This window comes from Amblyraja radiata, chromosome 5 (assembly GCF_010909765.2).
Source record: "Amblyraja radiata isolate CabotCenter1 chromosome 5, sAmbRad1.1.pri, whole genome shotgun sequence".
Taxonomy (NCBI): Eukaryota; Metazoa; Chordata; class Chondrichthyes; order Rajiformes; family Rajidae; genus Amblyraja; species Amblyraja radiata.
Genome location: NC_045960.1, coordinates 23,200,709 through 23,217,949, shown reverse-complemented (window position 1 = coordinate 23,217,949; position 17,241 = coordinate 23,200,709).

Genomic DNA, 17,241 nt, shown 5'->3' with positions numbered 1-17,241 from the left:
GCCAGCACCAACATTCATTGTGATCATGGCTGATCATCCCCAATCAGTACCCCGTTCCTGTCTTCTCTCCATAAGCCCCTGACTCCGCCATCTTTAAGAGCCCCTGACTCTAGCTCTCGCTTGAAAGTATCCAGAGAACCTGCCTCCACTGCCCTCTGAGGCAGAGAATTCCAAAGATGCAGGGTCATTTCATTCAAAAGAAAAGGAAAGATTCTAAGGTGAGTAAGTGGTGACCGTGGCTGACAAGGGAAGCCAAGGACAGAATTAAAATAAAAGAGAAGGCGTATAACATAGCAAAGATGAGCTGGAAGCCAGAGGATTGGGAAAGTTTAAAAGATCAACAGAAGGTAACTAAAAAGGCAATACGGGGAGAAAAGTATGAAGTATGAAGGTAAGCTGGCCAAGAATATAAAGGAGGATAGTAAAAGCTTCTTCAGGTATGCGAAGAGAAAAAAAAAAATTAAGACAAATGTGGGTCCCTTGAAGACAGAAACAGGTGAATTTATTAAGTGGAACAAGGAAATGGCAGACGGGTTGAACAGGTACTTTGGTTCTGTCTGCACTAAGGAAGACACAAACAATCTCCCAGATGTACTAGGGGACAGAGGACCTAGGGTGACGGAGGAACTGAAGGAAATTCACTTTAGTCAGGAAATTATTTTGGATAGACTGATGGGACTGAAGGCTGATAAATCCCCAGGGCCTGAAGGCTGATAAATCCCCAGGGCCTGATGGTCTGTATCACTGAGTACGCAAGGAGATGGCTCTAGAAATTGTGGATACATTGGTGATCATTTTCCAATGTTCTATTGATTCACGATCAGTTCCTGTGGATTGCAAGGTAGCTAATGTTATCCCACTTTTCAAGAAAGGAGGGAGAGAGAAAGCAGGGAATTATAGACCAGTTAGCCTGACATCGGTGGTGGGGAAGATGCTGGAGTTGAATATCAAAGTGTAATAGTGGCTCATTTGGATAGCAGTAACAGGGAGAGCCAGTGGATGCAGTGGACCTGGACTTTCAGAAAACCTTTGAGAAGGTCTCACACAGGAGATTAGTGGGAAAAATTAGAGCACATGGTATTGGGGGTAGAGTACTGACATGGATAGAAAATTGGTTGGCAGACAGGAAACAAAGAGTAGGGATTAACGGGTACCTTTCAGAATGGCAGGCAGTGACTAGTGGGGTACCGCAAGGCTCGGTGCTGGGACCGCAACTATTTATAATATACATTAATGATTTAGATGAAGGGATTAAAAATAACATTAGCAAATTTGCAGGTGACACAAAGCTGGGTGGCAGTGTGAACTGTGAAGAGGATGCTATGCGGATGCAGACTGACTTGGACAGGTTAGGTGAGTGGGCAGATGCATGGCAGATGCAGTATAACGTGGATAAATATGAGGTTATCCACTTTGGAGGCAAGAACGGGAAGGCAGATTATTATCTGAATGGTGTCAGGTTAGGAAAAGAAGTACAAAGAGACCTGGGTGTCCTCGTACATCAGTCACTGAAAGTAAGCATACAGGTACAACAGGCAGTGAAGAAAGCTAATGGCATGTTGTCCTTCATAAACAGAGGAGTTGGGTATACAGTAGGAGCAAAGAGATCCTACTGCAGTTGTACAGGGCCCTGGTGAGACCATACATGGAGTATTGTGTGCAATTTTGGTCTACTAATTTGAGGAAGGACATTCTTGCTATTGACGGAGTGCAGCGTAGGTTTACAAGATTAATTCCCGGGATGGCGGGACTGTCGTATGATGAAAGAATTGAGCGACTGGGCTTGTATTCACTGGAATTTAGAAGGATGAGAGGATATCTTATAGAAACATATAAAATGATTAAGGGATTGGACATGCTAGATGCAGGCAACATGTTCCCGATGTTGGGGAAGTCCAGAAACAGGGGCCACAGTTTAAGAATAAGGGCTAGGCCATTTAGAACAGAGATGAGGATAAACCAAGAAACCAAGAAACCCAAAGAGTTGTGAATTTTTGGAATATTTTGCCTCAGAAGGCAGTGGAGGCCGATTCACTGGATGCATTCATAATAATAATGGATGTGATTTATATAGCGCCTTTCTAGAATACTCAAGGCGCTTTACATCGCAATATTCATACATTCCTCAGTCACACTCGGTGGTGGTGAGCTACTTCTGTAGCCACAGCTGCCCTGGGGCAGACTGACGGAAGCGTGGCTGCTAATCTGCGCTTACGGCCCCTCCGACCACCACCAATCACTCACACACATTCACACACAGGCAAAGGAAAAGAGAGTTAGATAGAGCTCTTAGGGCTAGCGGAATCAAGGGGTATGGGGAGAAGGCAGGAACGGGGTACTGATTGTGGATGATCAGCCATGATCACCTTGAATGGCGGTGCTGACTTGAAGGGCCGAATGGCCTACTCCTGCACCTATTGTCTATGTATCTATGTATGTATCGATGTCAGTATGGGAATGGGAAGGGGAATTAAAATGGTTAGCAATTGGGAGATCAGGTAGCCCATGGTGGATCGAGCATCAGTCCTGCAAAACGATCTCTTTGTCCACGCTTGGTCTCGTTAATGTAAAGGAGGCCACATTGGGAACACCAACTGCAGTAAATGAGGTTAGAAGAGGTGCATGTGAACCTCTGTCTCACCTGGAAGGGCAGTTGAGGTCTGTGGATGGATGCGAGGGAGGAGGTATAGAGATGGGTGATACATCTCCTGCGGCTGCCGGGGAAAGTATGTGGGGAGGGAGTGGTTTGGATGGGAAGAGATGAATGAACCAAGGAGTTGTGGAGGGAACGGTCTCTGTAGAAGGCAGAAAGGAGTGTGGATGAGAAGAAGTGACTGATGGTAGGATCACATTGAAGGTGGCTGAAATGTCAGAGGATGATGTGTTGGATGCAAAGGCTGGTGGAGTGAAAGGTTGGGACAAGGGTAACTATTCTTATTCCGTCTGGGAGGAGGTGGAGCAAGAGCAGAACTGCGGGACACAGAGGAGAAGCAGGTGATGGTTTCATCTATGACAGAAGGGGGGAAAACCATGTTTACTAAAGAAAGAGGACGTCTCAAATGTCCTTGAATCGAAAGTCTCATTTTGGGAGCATATGCAGAGGAGACAGAGAAATTCATAGTATATGATAGAGTCTTTGCGAGAGGCAGGGTGGAAGAGATGTAGGCCAGACAACTGTGAGAGTTAGTGAGTTGAAGGACACGTGAGGTGTGTCAGATGTAGGTCAGAAGGGAGTGGACAAGAGGGGAAAGGATGGAATCAAGGTATTTGGAGATGGGTTCTGTAGGTCAAGAAACCATGGGTCTGCCAGGACAGTCTTGTTTGTGGATTTTGGGAATGAGATGGAAGTGGGCTGTGTGAGGCTGGGGAATGATAGATTGAAGGCTATGGAGGGGAGATCGATAATGGTCTGGCAGATGAAGGTCTGGTGTTTGTCTGTAGGATCATGCCAAGGGGTAGGTATGAGCAGGTGAGATGGCATCAGCATGGTAGAGGTTGGCTGCCAGACTACAATAGCACTTCCCTTGTAGGCAATCAGGGTATTGAGTATAAAGTTGGGATGTTATGTTGCAGTTATACAAGACATCGGTGAGGCCACATTTGGAGTACGTGTTCAATTTTGGTTACCTGCTATCGGAAAAATGTTAGATAGACACAAAATGCTGGAGTAACTCAGCGGGACAGGCAGCATCTCTGGAGGGAAGGAGTGGGTGACATTTCGGGTCGAGACCCTTCTTCAGACTGAATGTCCTAAAATGTATAGAAGTAGATAAATCTCTGGGATATGATCAGATATATCCTAGGACACTGTGGGAAGCTAGATAAGAAATGACCAGAACCATGGCAGATATATATATGAATCATCATTAGCCACGAGTAAGTTGCCGGAAGACAAGACATGTTGTTCCTCTATTTAAGAAGCTTAGTTTAATTTGGAGATATAGGAGAAAACAGGCCCTTCGGTCCACTGAGTCCACGCCGATCAGTGATCACCCACACACTAGCACCATCCTACACACCGGGGATAATTTACAGAAGCCAATTAAACTACAAATCTGCACGTCTTTGGAATGTGAGAGGAAAGCGGAGAACCCGGATAAAACCCACGCAGTCACAGGAGGAACGTACAAAGACTGTACAGATAGCACCACAGTCAGGATTGAACCTGAGTCTCTGGTGCTCTAAGGCAGCAACTCTACTGCTGCGACACTCCGCTACCCTGCACAGGGCTCCAGAGAAAATTCTGGAACAACAGACCAGTAAAGCCTAAAATCTGTGGTAGGTAAGTTACCAAAGTGAATTCTGGGATATAAGATATACAGTACATGCATTTGGAAAGACAGGAGTTGATTAAGGATAGACAGCATAGTTTAGTGGATGGTCTCACAAACATGATTGAGTTTTTTGAAGAAAGTAACCAATACCCAGATGTCATAGGTTTACTGTGAGGGGAAATATTTAAAGGGAACCTGTGGGACAAGGTTTTCACACAGAGGATGGTGGGTATATGGTATGAGCTGCCAGAGAAAATAGTTGAGGCAGTTACTATAACATTTAAAAGACATTTGGACAGGTACATGGATAGGAAAGGTTTGGAGGGATATGGGCCAAGCGCATTCGCGAAGAACTAGTGTAGATGGGGTATCTTCGTTGACATGGGCAAGTTGGGCTGAAAAGCCTGTTTCCATGCTGCATGACTATGACCATTGCTCTATCCATTTGTTCCCTTCTCAAATAGTCTGTAGGTTTATAAAGGCCCATCCATGTAGGGCATTTCTAATACTTAATCTTAATGCTGTGATATGATCATTTCATGCTTAATTAGTTAAACCTTTTTTCAATATCATTCCTATTTGAAATGTTTGGCAAAGAAAGCACTCATATTCACATGGTGCATGTTACAACCTCAGGATGTCCAAGAGCACTTCAAAGCTAATTAATTCTTTGTTGCTTTGTGGGCGGGCTGTGGAGGATTTCAGCTCAATCTGTGTTTGTTCCCTTGATGTTGGTTAAAAATAAAATGTAAAAGCATTGAGGACGCAGTGTTGTAAGACCTGCCACTTTCTGTTATATATGCATAGACACATACGCTTCATTCAGGGAATGTTCACCCTGCAACAAATAAGACTGTTCTATCAAATATACCGCACAATAATGTTTGCATCATTCACTGAAACATAATTTTGAAAATCAAACAATGCTTATGAAGAGCTTTTCTTGCAACTGTATGGCAATCATTGGTTGACCCAACATCATCTTTGTTACCGGGCACAAAAAACCAGGCCCTGAGACCTATTATTTGGAGTCATAAATGTAAATTCACCATGACTGGATTTGGAACATATTCAATTAATTAGGTAAACCTGGAATCATTAGCAATCACCCTGAAATAAGTAGATTGTTGCAAAGACTCATCTGGCTCAAAAATTGAGGAAATCTGCTGTCCTGACTCTCTATGGCCTACATCCAAGCCAGAGCATATTATGCACTCGTAACTTTGGAAAAACATAAGAGAAATAAAATCTGTTGGACCTCACCATCAGATATAGATATTGAACATTGAACCCAGCCTAGTTATTGTCGCAGTCATCCTCACAAAGGCCCGCGTCTCCTACCTAAACCAAGAGAGTTGTCCATGGTCGACTGAAGCATCAGCACAAAATAACTGGAGCCACAGAATCAGACCTTTATGACACAATTTTGTTGGTGTTGCTGCTCCTAATATCACAGAACATGGAGCTGGGTCTCTGCTCATCCCTATACAACTGGGCTTCCTCATTGACAAATCACAATCAGTACAAATTGACAACAACACTACCTCCTTGGCAAACATCCGGTGTTACTGGTTTTACTGCTCATGCTATTGCTGCTGGCCTGAATGTAGTTTCTGATATAGGTGTTACTACTGATGTCATTGCTATTGATGGCATTATCGTGGCTGTGCCTGCTGACGCTGCTGCTGTTGCATGCCTTTAATAGAAGCTGCTCCCTGTAAAAAGGCAGGTGTTTTCCTGATGTAGTGTGATGTTTATTTCTGTGCACACCGTTTTGTTGAGTTAGTAGATACTCATTCCATGGGATTATAACTACTGCTACTCAGCATCTTCTTACTGTTATTCAGGTGTGCTGAATTTTCTAATGTGGAGAGGATATTTTCTTTAGTGAGAGAATATAAAGCTGAGGTTCAGCATTTAAAAATAATATGTTTCCCATTTAAGATAGAGAAGTAGTCAAATTATTTATTTCAGGAGGTCAAGGGTCTTTGGAATTATTTTTTCCCCAAATGACAGTGGAACCAGGGTATTTCAATATCTTCAAAGGAGGGGTAGATAGATTTTTGACAAGGATGGGATGGGGGAGACGTGAAAGGTTACAATAGGTAGATGGGTTGCAGAATTGAGATCGACATTGAAGCAGCCATATTCTGATGGAGTGGTAGAGCATGCTCGAGTGCTGAGTAGCCTATTAATAGTAGTTTTTAATTCAAACTCAAGTACAATTGTATGCAGACTCCTCAATATGGGACTAGATTTCATATGTCTCTTTGCAGTGGGATTTGCATGCAGAACAAACCTCTGATTGATACAAATGTTTTCAGATCCACAGCTGACCTGAAGGTGTTGCAGATGTTCTAATCCTGGAAATAAAATGAAATACACCATTACTATTTGTCCTCCAGTCACCCCATACCAAACTAATCGATGCTGACTATCTCCAATCAGTTAATTGCTTTGCAAATGTGAGTAATGCCCCTGTCCCACTTAGGAAACCTGAACGGAAACCTCTGGAGACTTTGCGCCCCACCCAAGGTTTCCATGCGGTTCCCGGAGGTTACAGGTGGTTTCCGGAGGTTGCAGGTAGTGGAAGCAGGTAGGGAGACTGACAAAAATCTCCGGAAACCGCACGGAAACCTTGGGTGGGGCGCAAAGTCTCCAGAGGTTTCCGTTCAGGTTTCCTAAGTGGGACAGGGGCATAAATCTTATCTCCGAGACTCTTCTCCAATAATTTCCCGATCCCACTGATATAAGGCTCACCAGCCTACAATGTGTTGCATTATCCCTGTTGCCTTTCTTAAGCAAAGGCACAACACTGGCTATTCTCCAGGCCTCTGAATTTCTTATTACTCCATTCTTCAAGAAAATGTTCTATGCTTCTTTGATTTCTGTTTTATGTTACACTGGTGCAATACAACACGTGGCTGTCTGCTGACTATTCACCAAGTAATCCAGAACTGGTAAGTCATAATTTCTTCCAAACCTAAAGATGTAAGTAACCACTCACTAAAGATTATCTGGTCCGTTGGCCCATCTTACCCATGCCAACCGAGATGCCCCAGACAAGCGAGTCACATCTGCCTGTTCCTACCCCATATCCCTCTAAACCCTTCCTATCCATGTACCTGTTCGCACGAACACGAACGCAATTATCAAAAAAGCTCATCAGCGCCTCTACTTCCTGAGAAGATTACAGAGAGTCGGATTGTCAAGGAAGACTCTCTCTAACTTCTACAGGTGCACAGTCGAGAGCATACTGACCGGTTGCATCGTGGCTTGGTTCGGAAATTTGAGCGCCCTGGAGAGGAAAAGATTACAAAAAGTAGTAAACACTGCCCAGTCCATCATCGGCTCTGACCTTCCTTCCATCGAGGGGATTTATCGCAGTCGCTGCCTCAAAAAGGCTGGCAGTATCATCAAAGACCCACACCATCCTGGCCACACACTGATCTCCCTGCTACCTTCAGGTAGAAGGTACAGGAGCCTGAAGACTGCAACAACCAGGTTCAGGAATAGCTACTTCCCCTCAGCCATCAGGTTATTAAACCTGGCTCGGACAAAACTCTGATTATTAGCAACCACTTTCTGTTATTTGCACTACCAGTTTATTTATTCATGTGTGTATATATTTATATCATGGTATATGGACACATTTATCTGTTTTGTAGTAAATGCCTACTATTTTCTGTGTGCTTAAGCAAAGCAAGAATTTCATTGTCCTATACAGGGACACATGACAATAAACTCACTTGAACTTGAACTTCAAATGTCTTTTAAACGTTGTTACTGTACCTGCCTCATTTATATTTCCCCTGGCACCTTGCTGACAGAAACTTTCCCCAGCCACAATGTGACCAGGACCAATTTAAGCCCACAGATCAACAATCAACAACATTCATGGATTCAGCAAGAGTTACATTTGACCTTTCAGATTCTTGCTTTTCCATCAAAGTTGGTATCAGTTCCAGCTTCCTATTTTTCTTAACTTAATTCCCTGATTATGCTGCTGTCAACTTAAACAATAAATCTTTTTTTTTAGCTCTCATACTATTTAAAACAACATCACTGCAAATATGATATTGCAAGTAAATGAGGACAAGCACGTCTTGAGGATTTGGATCAATGAATGGAGAAAGTAAGAACATTTCGGGTTACATACACCTGTTTTTATTAGAGAAATATACAATAAAAACTATTAATAAAGTAACAAATGTCACCCCTTTCTGCTTGTTAAGTCTTCACTGATATGAGCAACGGCTACTGACAACAAATCTCATGATCTTCCTGTTTGCGATCACTGGTCTGCAGAACTCCAGGATCCTGGCACCATTCTGGATCACGGCTCATGGTGAAGTCTCTCTCTCTCTCTCTCTCTCAATCACAGTGCACATATAATCAATAAGCCTGCTTGACCGACATGTACCATAATCTACAAACAAAAGTTGACTGTTTTTAAAACCTGCCGTTCTTCTTAGTACTATCAACGAGAGGGCCTCTGAGGGAAAAAAAGGTTTATCTTATCTTTTTGCTAGATGTCTTTGCAGGTGGCCTTATGATTTACTGGTTCTTCTGAGTGTGCCCAAGTATTTGCCCAAGCATCTAATTGTTTTTTGAGCAAGCCTGCTTGGCCGACATGTAGGCTGTCAACTCCATTCTAGCTGAAAAGCCTTTGCATTACAGTCTCTGAAGCTTTTTTCGTACAAAGGAAATACTTATATTCCATTGGAGACCAACTATCTCGGGACGAGGGCACCGTTGCAGAAGTCCCTGAAGGAAGCATACCTCTTCAAGTACTTCTCTCTCCATCATCACTAATCTTCTCTGAATCCTCATCTTCTGGGATTCACCAATAATGAGTAACTGATCTGAACTTACTTCATAATATGCCTTGGGTGCAAAAGGAACTCAGAAACTAGGCATCACACAACAAAGTGCCTCTATTGAATCCTCAATGTTACCACCCATCAACAAAAAAGAAATACAGGATGTGGTACAGTGTTCATTTTTCTTGAATGGGTACACCATTCAAGAACTTCAATTATAACAAACAAATGCATTAGTATTATTTGGAAACTTGTACAGCATGTTATATATTCATTTCAACCAGCACCATTATACTGTGTATCATGCATTTTATCCGTAAAATACGCTGCAGCAACTTGCTGGAGCTTTCTTGACACTATTTCCTGGACCTGTGACCTCCACTACCTCGAACGACAACGGCAAGGACTATGTTCATTCCAAGGTCATGTCCAATGTTCACATGTTCACAACTTGTATATATTTTGTAGGCGTAATTCCTAGAATTCAGTACTTATTATATAAAAAAGTGAAGAAATTAGATCCAAATTGGCTGATGAGGGAACATTATTTAAAGGGCTTAGTGGTAGATAAGCAAGACAAGCATTAAAAGAGCACATGGATGAATTACAACAGTCATTTGTTGTAATCTGGTGCAAAAATGAAACAGGGAAAGTGGCTCAACCATGGATTTAAAATAAATTAGCGATTGTATCAAATCCAAGGAGGAGAAAATTAAATGGTCAGAAAAAGCAGCAAACCAGAAGATCGTGAGCCATTTAGTATTCAGCAGATGAAGACAAAGTCTGATAAGGAAGATGAACAAGAATCATGGAGCTATACAGCATGGAAACAGGTCCTTCAGTCCACCATATTTATGCGGACCAAATTGGCATTGTGGGCTGGTCCCATTTGCGTGCATTTGGCCTATAGCCCTCCAAACTCTTCCAATCCATATGTCTGTTCAAATGTCTTTTGAAAGTCATAATTGTATCTGCTTCTACAGCTTTCTCTGGCAGCTCATTGCAGATATGGACAACCTTGTGAGTAAAAACATTGCCCCTAAGGTCCTTCTTAAATGTCCCACCCCCTTCACCTTTTCTAGTTATAGAATCCTCAACTCTGGGGAAAAAGGACTGTGAGCATTCGTGGATAAAGTTAACATAGAAACAGACTGTAAAACATTTGATAGATAAGTGAAATGAGAATTCCACAAGTTTGGAGATGAGCTCGGTTGGCATAATGGTATTGGAAGTAGAGCTATTTTTGACGAATAGGGTCTAATGTAGGTGTCCTAATTCCGGAGGAGGCGCTGTCCTGAACGGCTGCCTGTCCTGCAGCTGTCCGTTTTTTACACTTCTTTTTTATTATTTTTAGTTCGTTAAGTGTACAGTCAGGGGGTCTAAATCGTTTATGTGTGGGGGGTGGTGGGGGGAAGGGGGAAACTGCTTTTCTAAGTCCCTACCTGGTCGGAGGGGTTGCCTTCCTCCGAGCAGCGTCTTCGACCTGTCCTCGCGGCCTACCAGCGGGTCCTGGAGCGACGTTTCCCTGAGGGGACCTGGCCAGAACATCGGCGTTGGCGGCGGCGCAGAACGTCGGCGTTGGCGGCGGCGCAGAACATCGGCTTTGGCGGCAGTGCAGCGCTGGAGCGCTATTGCGGAGCGGGCGATGCCTTTCCTGGGTCGCCGCGCTGGGACTCCAGTATGCTTGGTACCGCCGAGGAAAACATCGTGGAGCCGCGGTTCTGCGGAGCGGCCAGCTGCGACGTTGAACTTACATCTCGCCGAGATCACCAGTGTGCGGAGCTCCGTCTGGCGTGGTCTGTTGGCTTGGAAGCCGCAGGCTCCGGTGGGAAGGCGGCCGTTCCTGGCACCCCAAGCCGCTGGGGGTTCTCCCGACGCCGGAGTACCATCACCCGGCGAGAACATCGGGCGCCGTGGCGGCGACTGTGGAGGCCTCAATAGGCCCGACTATGGGTGGACAAGAGGATGGGGACTGGACTTTGTGCCTTCCCCCACAGTGGGAATCACTGTGGGGGGATGTTTTGGTGTTGAATTTCTTTATGAATACTGTGTTGTATTTTTATTAGTGTGCTGCAAGGACATCAGAATTTCCCCTGAATAAGGGGATTAATAAAGTAATCAATCAATCAATCAATCTTAACCAGGTGTTCCAGGTATGAGTGTAATGCCAGGGAGATGGCATCAGCTGTGGATCTGTTGTGGTGGTAGATAATAGACAATAGACAATAGGTGCAGGAATAGGCCATTCGGCCCCTCAAGCCAGCACCACCATTCAATGTGATCATGGCTGATCATCCACAATCAGTGCCCTGTTCCTGCCTTCTGTGAACTGCAGTGGCTCAAGGCTGCTTGGTAGGCTCGAGGTAATGTGCACAATAACCAGCCTCTCAAATAATTTAATGATGATGGATGTCAAGGCCATGGACGGTTGTCATTAAGGCATGAGATCTTGCTTTTCTTTGGCACCCAGATGATAGTGGTCTTGAAGTAGGTGAGTATCTCAGAATGGGGTAGGGGGAGATTAAATATAAATAAAAGCAGGTAAAGGGACTTCCGGCAAGTGGGAAGTTTTTAAAACACCATACGGTAGTTCCTTTTAGAGCAAAAGATGTGGTTGGCAGGATTAGGGAACCCTGGGTGAGAGGTATTAAGGCACCAGTCAGGAAAATGAAGAAGGCATTTGTCAGATGTAGGCAGCTGGCATCAAGCGAGTCCCTGGAGGATTATGAGATGTAGTACACTTAGGGAGGAAATCGGGAGGGCAAAAATGGAGGAAATTAGATAGCTTTGGCAGATAAGATAAAGGAGAATCCTAAGACATTCTACAATTATAAGAGCAAAAGGATATCAAGCAAGAGATCAGGTTCTCAAGGATCAATGGGGCCGTCTATATGTGGAGCCAAAAAGATGGATGAGGTGCTTAATTGATCTTTCTCATCTATATTCACCATGAAGTAGGTCTCAGAGGTTTAGGAATTGAGGAAAGTAAATAATAGAACATATCCATATTTCAAAGGGAGTGGTGCTAGAGGTCAAGAAAGATGCAGGTAGATAAATCCCCAGGATTTATCTCTATAACCTGTCCAATGTTGTTGTTCATTTTTTTAGGAGAAGTGCAAAGAATCCAGGGGATTATCAGTAGGGAAGCTATTGGAGAGGATACTTTGGGATTAGGATATACTGCCATGTGGAAGGGAATGGGTTACATAGGAACTGTCGGCATGGCTTTGTATACGGCAGGTCATGTCTTAAAAGCGTTTAGGGGACAGGTGGGATGGATATGCCACCTACTACATGGGATTTTGGTTTGCGGCCGCATTTCCAAGATGAACTATTTGGGGTGATGAATATTTCTCGGCACAGAGCCTTGGGTTAGCCCAGGGAAGACCTGCACTGAGTTTGGATGATCAGCCATGAACATATCGAATGGCAAGACAGGCTCGGGGGGTTGAATGGCCTATTCCTGCTTGCAATTTCAATTTTTTTCCTGTTTCTATCATTATGGGAGCACCTTCATCACAGACAGCAGTAGTTCATTAGGAGCCTGTTCCAGTGCATTCCATGCTGATCCGACTGGTAACAGCCGCATTCCTGAGAAGAAAAGGAATAAATAAATGAGCTGTATCTGGAACATGTATTTTCAAAATTTATTCTTGAATTGATGAGAGACACCATGCTGTGAGGACAGCAGCTGTTCTGTGTTCATTGCATTCACTTCCTGGAGAAGGTAACAAATGTTCTTTCCCAAAGAAGGAAGAATTGGTCGTGTGTTCTTCCTCTTAAAAGGGCTTGCGCGGCAACTCGTTGAAGCTTAGTTAAAATGTTCCTCGCAGTTATGTTATCTTCAACAGCTTCAAAATAATTCTTACAGCAAATAAATGGAGCAGCTGTAATATCCATGCAATGTATTTCTGATGCAATCAATAATTTCAGTTTGTCATAATCAGTCTTGTATTTCACATTTCCAGTATTCAACTTTAATTATTTCTATTTTTCTAATATTTGGATTTAATTTATTGGCATTGGTATATTGTCATGCCAAGATACAGTGAAAAACTTTGTTCTGTGTCCCAACCAGGAAAACCCTAATCCTAACCCTAACCCTAAAACTAACCGTAACCCTAAACCTAAACCTAAACCTAACCCTAACCCTAAACCTAACCCTAACCTGAGAGAGAATGACTGGGGTGTGAGTGGTCCCCAATTATGTTGGCTGCTTTCCTCAGCATGAAGTGAGGTGGAGGTTGTTGAGTTGACGCCAAGCAGCTGAGTTCTCCATCTCCTTTCTGTCATAGAGTCATACAATGTAAAAAAAGGCCCTTTGGCCCAACTTCCCCACATGCCCCATCTACACCAGTCCCGCTTGCTTTTGGCCCATATGCCTCTAAACCTATCCCATACATGTACCTGTCTAAATGTTTCTTAAACATTGTGATAGTATCTGCCTCAACTACCTCTTCCGGCAGCTTGTTCCACCTTTGTGTAAAAAAGTTACCTCTCAGGTTCCCATTAAATCTTTCCCCCCCTCACCTTAAACCTATGTCCTCCGGTTCTCGATTCCCCATCTCTGGAAAAGTACTCTGTGCAATTACCAATCTTGTTATTTTTTAATATCTGGCCCACTGCAGTGTGTCATCTGAAGACGCATCCTTGCAGGACTCCAGTGTTGAGAATTATCGTGGAAGAAGTATGCCTTACTGATTGCAGTATATGGATCCGGAAGTCAAAGATCCCGTGGCAAAGGGGAGTGCTGAGACCTGGTGAGGAATTCGGAGATGAGTTTAGTTGGGATTCTGGAGTTGAAGGCAGATCTATAGACATTGAACAGGAGTCTGACAACGGCATCCTTGTGTTCCTGATGAACCAGGGTCCAGAGAGGCGGCGTCTGTCATGACCATGTGGCGGTAGGCAAACTGGAGTGGATCAAAGCTGGGAGGCTGGAGTTAATGTGCGCCATGACCAACACTTTAAAGAACTTCATGATGATGGATGTCAGAGCCACCAGGTGGTAGTCATTAAGGCACGTTACCTTGTCTTTCTTTGACACCATGATGACAGTGGTCTTCTTATAGCAAGTGGGAACCAGAGATTGGTGTAGGTGTGGAAGTTAAAAAGATTTAAACTTACAAAATAGATTCTGCTGAAACTAAGACAAGCTTTAAGCTTCTCCTATTAAATTGCAAAGCCAGCAAAACGCACTAACCTTTACTTTCAGTAACAAAGCTAACAAACTGTTGATGTTCCCTTTCCAATAACATAAGTGAGATAAGAAGCACAGCTTCATGAATGTCTCCTCTATAATATAAACATTGAGAGAGAATTCAGACAATAAGATTATAATGTGCGTCATAAGTAGAAAAAAACAAAAGGCTTGTTCTGCAGAAATATAGCCTTCTCATATAACCATATATGGCTAACCCTTCTTCTGTCAGAAGAACCTGTCAATCTTAAAAAGCTGTCAATCTTAAGAAGCTGTCAATCTTAAGGATCTGTCAATCTTAAGAAGCAAGAGGCTGTACTATGCTTTGTAGATAAGGTATTGCTGAATTGTCAATTATTGGGGTACATATACATGTACTGAGATCATTGTCCCTTTGTGTGGGGATGAGAACTCTGTATAGTCTGTAATCTGCATACTGTAAAGAGTTTTACCACACCCGCCTGCGAAATAAAGATTGTACTGCTTGATCACTGATTTTATTTGCGTTTTTGTCTGCATAAGAGAAACTGAACTACAACATTGGCGTAGTCGAGCAGGTCTTGCTGGGAACAATCGCTGAAGACTGAGTAAGAGGCTACAGTTTGGCCGGGGTCTCGAAGGGGGAAGAAAGTGCACTATCAGACCCCTTGAGTCTGAACTCCTAAGAGTACTCAGGAACACTGTTGTCTTTCATCCGAAGTGATCTGGTTCCCTGCCAAGATTTTTCAGAACAGACAACGCAAGGTAAGACAATTTTGGGGATTGTTGACTCAGACTAAGTAGGCTGTCTGCAGTATTAAGCCGATATTTTGGGCCAGTAATGGGATAGGCTCGGGATAAGAGTAATGTGGGAGCTTTGGTACATGTGGGAGTTTCGGTACGTGGGAGCTTTGGTACAGCATTTGTGTTATTTGGATCCAGGGAAAACGTAAAGATTGCATAATGTATTAAAAAAAGAGAGATAATATGGTTGTCCAACATAATATTAAACAATTGGTATGTAGAAATGGAAACCTAAGCAAAATATCCCCGGGGACCCCTTGTCTGACATAACGACCTTGGTTACGGAGAGGGGGGGGGGGGGGATAAGGAACAAATTCGGGGAGAGAAACAATTGGAAACAGTGTAGACTACCTCCCCCATGCCCAGGCCACCAGTCACTAACAGCAGGAGCTACGACACTCAGATTCCGTGAAGAGGAAGGGGTTCTAGTACTCCTACAGGGAAGGGCAACCCCCAGAAGAAGGAAGAACTGATAAGGAAGATGAGGAAGAAGAAGGGAGAGGGCTTAAGGCAGAAGAGGAAGAGCAGTGAGAGAGTTAAACAACATAGAGCACCAGGAAAGAGAAACAGCAGATAAATAAGAAGTTTGAAAAGATAATGCAGGATGTCGAGCTGGTGGCTTTCGAGGCACTGTTCCTTAACTACCCCACAAGAATCGAGGCTGCACACAAGGTTAGCGAGGTTAGCACACAAACAACGTTTTTCACTGTATCTTGCTACATGTAACAATTATAAACCAATGACCATGTTTTAAATTATTGCAGCTATGCACACGAAGGAGATCCAGGAGCTACACATGTTTTGGGCAGTGCAGCACCTGCCCAAGCAGACCACTGGTCAGGTGTCATTGAGTTTGGCTTATAGACACTAGCGGGCCAAAGTTATGTACCAGAACGGAGTTGGTACATTCTCTTTGTGACTGCATGGGTTTCCTCCCGGTGCTCCGGTTTCCTTTCACATTCCAAAGACAGGCAGGTTTGTAGGTTAATTGGCTTCTGTAAATTGTCTGCAGTGTGTAGGATAGAACTAGTGTACGATTGCTGGTCAGCATGGACTCGGTGAGCCAAAGGGACTGTTTCCATGCTGGTTCTCTAAACTAAAGTAAACATGGCTTACAATGCACAGATGCAAATGCATGAAGTGTGATAAATAATGTAAATTCACTATAGTCTTGAAAGAAACAGGGAAGTATGATGTGACGCCAATAACAGAAACTTGCCCAATAAGGGGCAGCACTGAACATTAAATGAAAGGAGGAGGTTCTACAGGATTGATTAAAAGTGCTGGAGAGTGAGAATAGTGTCAAAGACAGAATCTGTTGTAGGAGCTAAGAAACAACAGAAGGAACATTAGACAACAGACAAGAGGTGCAGGAGTAGGCCATTGGGCCCTTCGAGCCTGCACCGCCATTCACTGTGATCATGGCTGATCATCCACAATCAGTACACCGTTCCTGCCTTTTCCCCATATCCCTTGACTTAGCTAACTTTAAGAGCTCTGTCTAACTCTCTCTTGACAGCATCCAGAGAATTGGCCTTCACTGCCTTCCGAGGGAGAGAATTCCACAGATTCACAACTCTCTGGGAGAAAAGGTTTTTCCTCATCTCCGTTCTAAATGGCCTACCCTTATTCTTAAACTGTGGCCCTTGGTTCTGGACTCCCCCAACATTAGGAACATGTTTCCTGCCTCTAGTGTGTCCAATCCCTTAATAATCATATGTTTCAATAAGATACCCTCTCATCCTTCCAGTGTATACAAGCCCAGTCGCTACATTCTATCAACTTATGACAATCCCGCCATCCCAGGAATTTACCCCATGAACCTACGCTGCACTCCCTCAATAGCAAGAATGTCCTTCCTCAAATTTGGAGACAAAAACTGCACACAATACTCCAGGTGTGGTCTCACTCGGGCCCTGTACAACTGCAGAAGGACTTCTTTGCTCCTATACTCAACTCCTCTTGTTATGAAGGCCAACATGCCATTAGCTTTCTTCACTGCCTGCTATACCTGCATGCTTACTGTTAGGTGTATTTTCTAGGTCGCCAATGAGTGGGAGAGATAAAGTGGAGCAAATATGCAGGGTGATTACAGTGCTGTGCACAAGCGATGAGGTGTTATAAATGGCATTTCAGTTATCCCAATGTAAACTGGCATCAC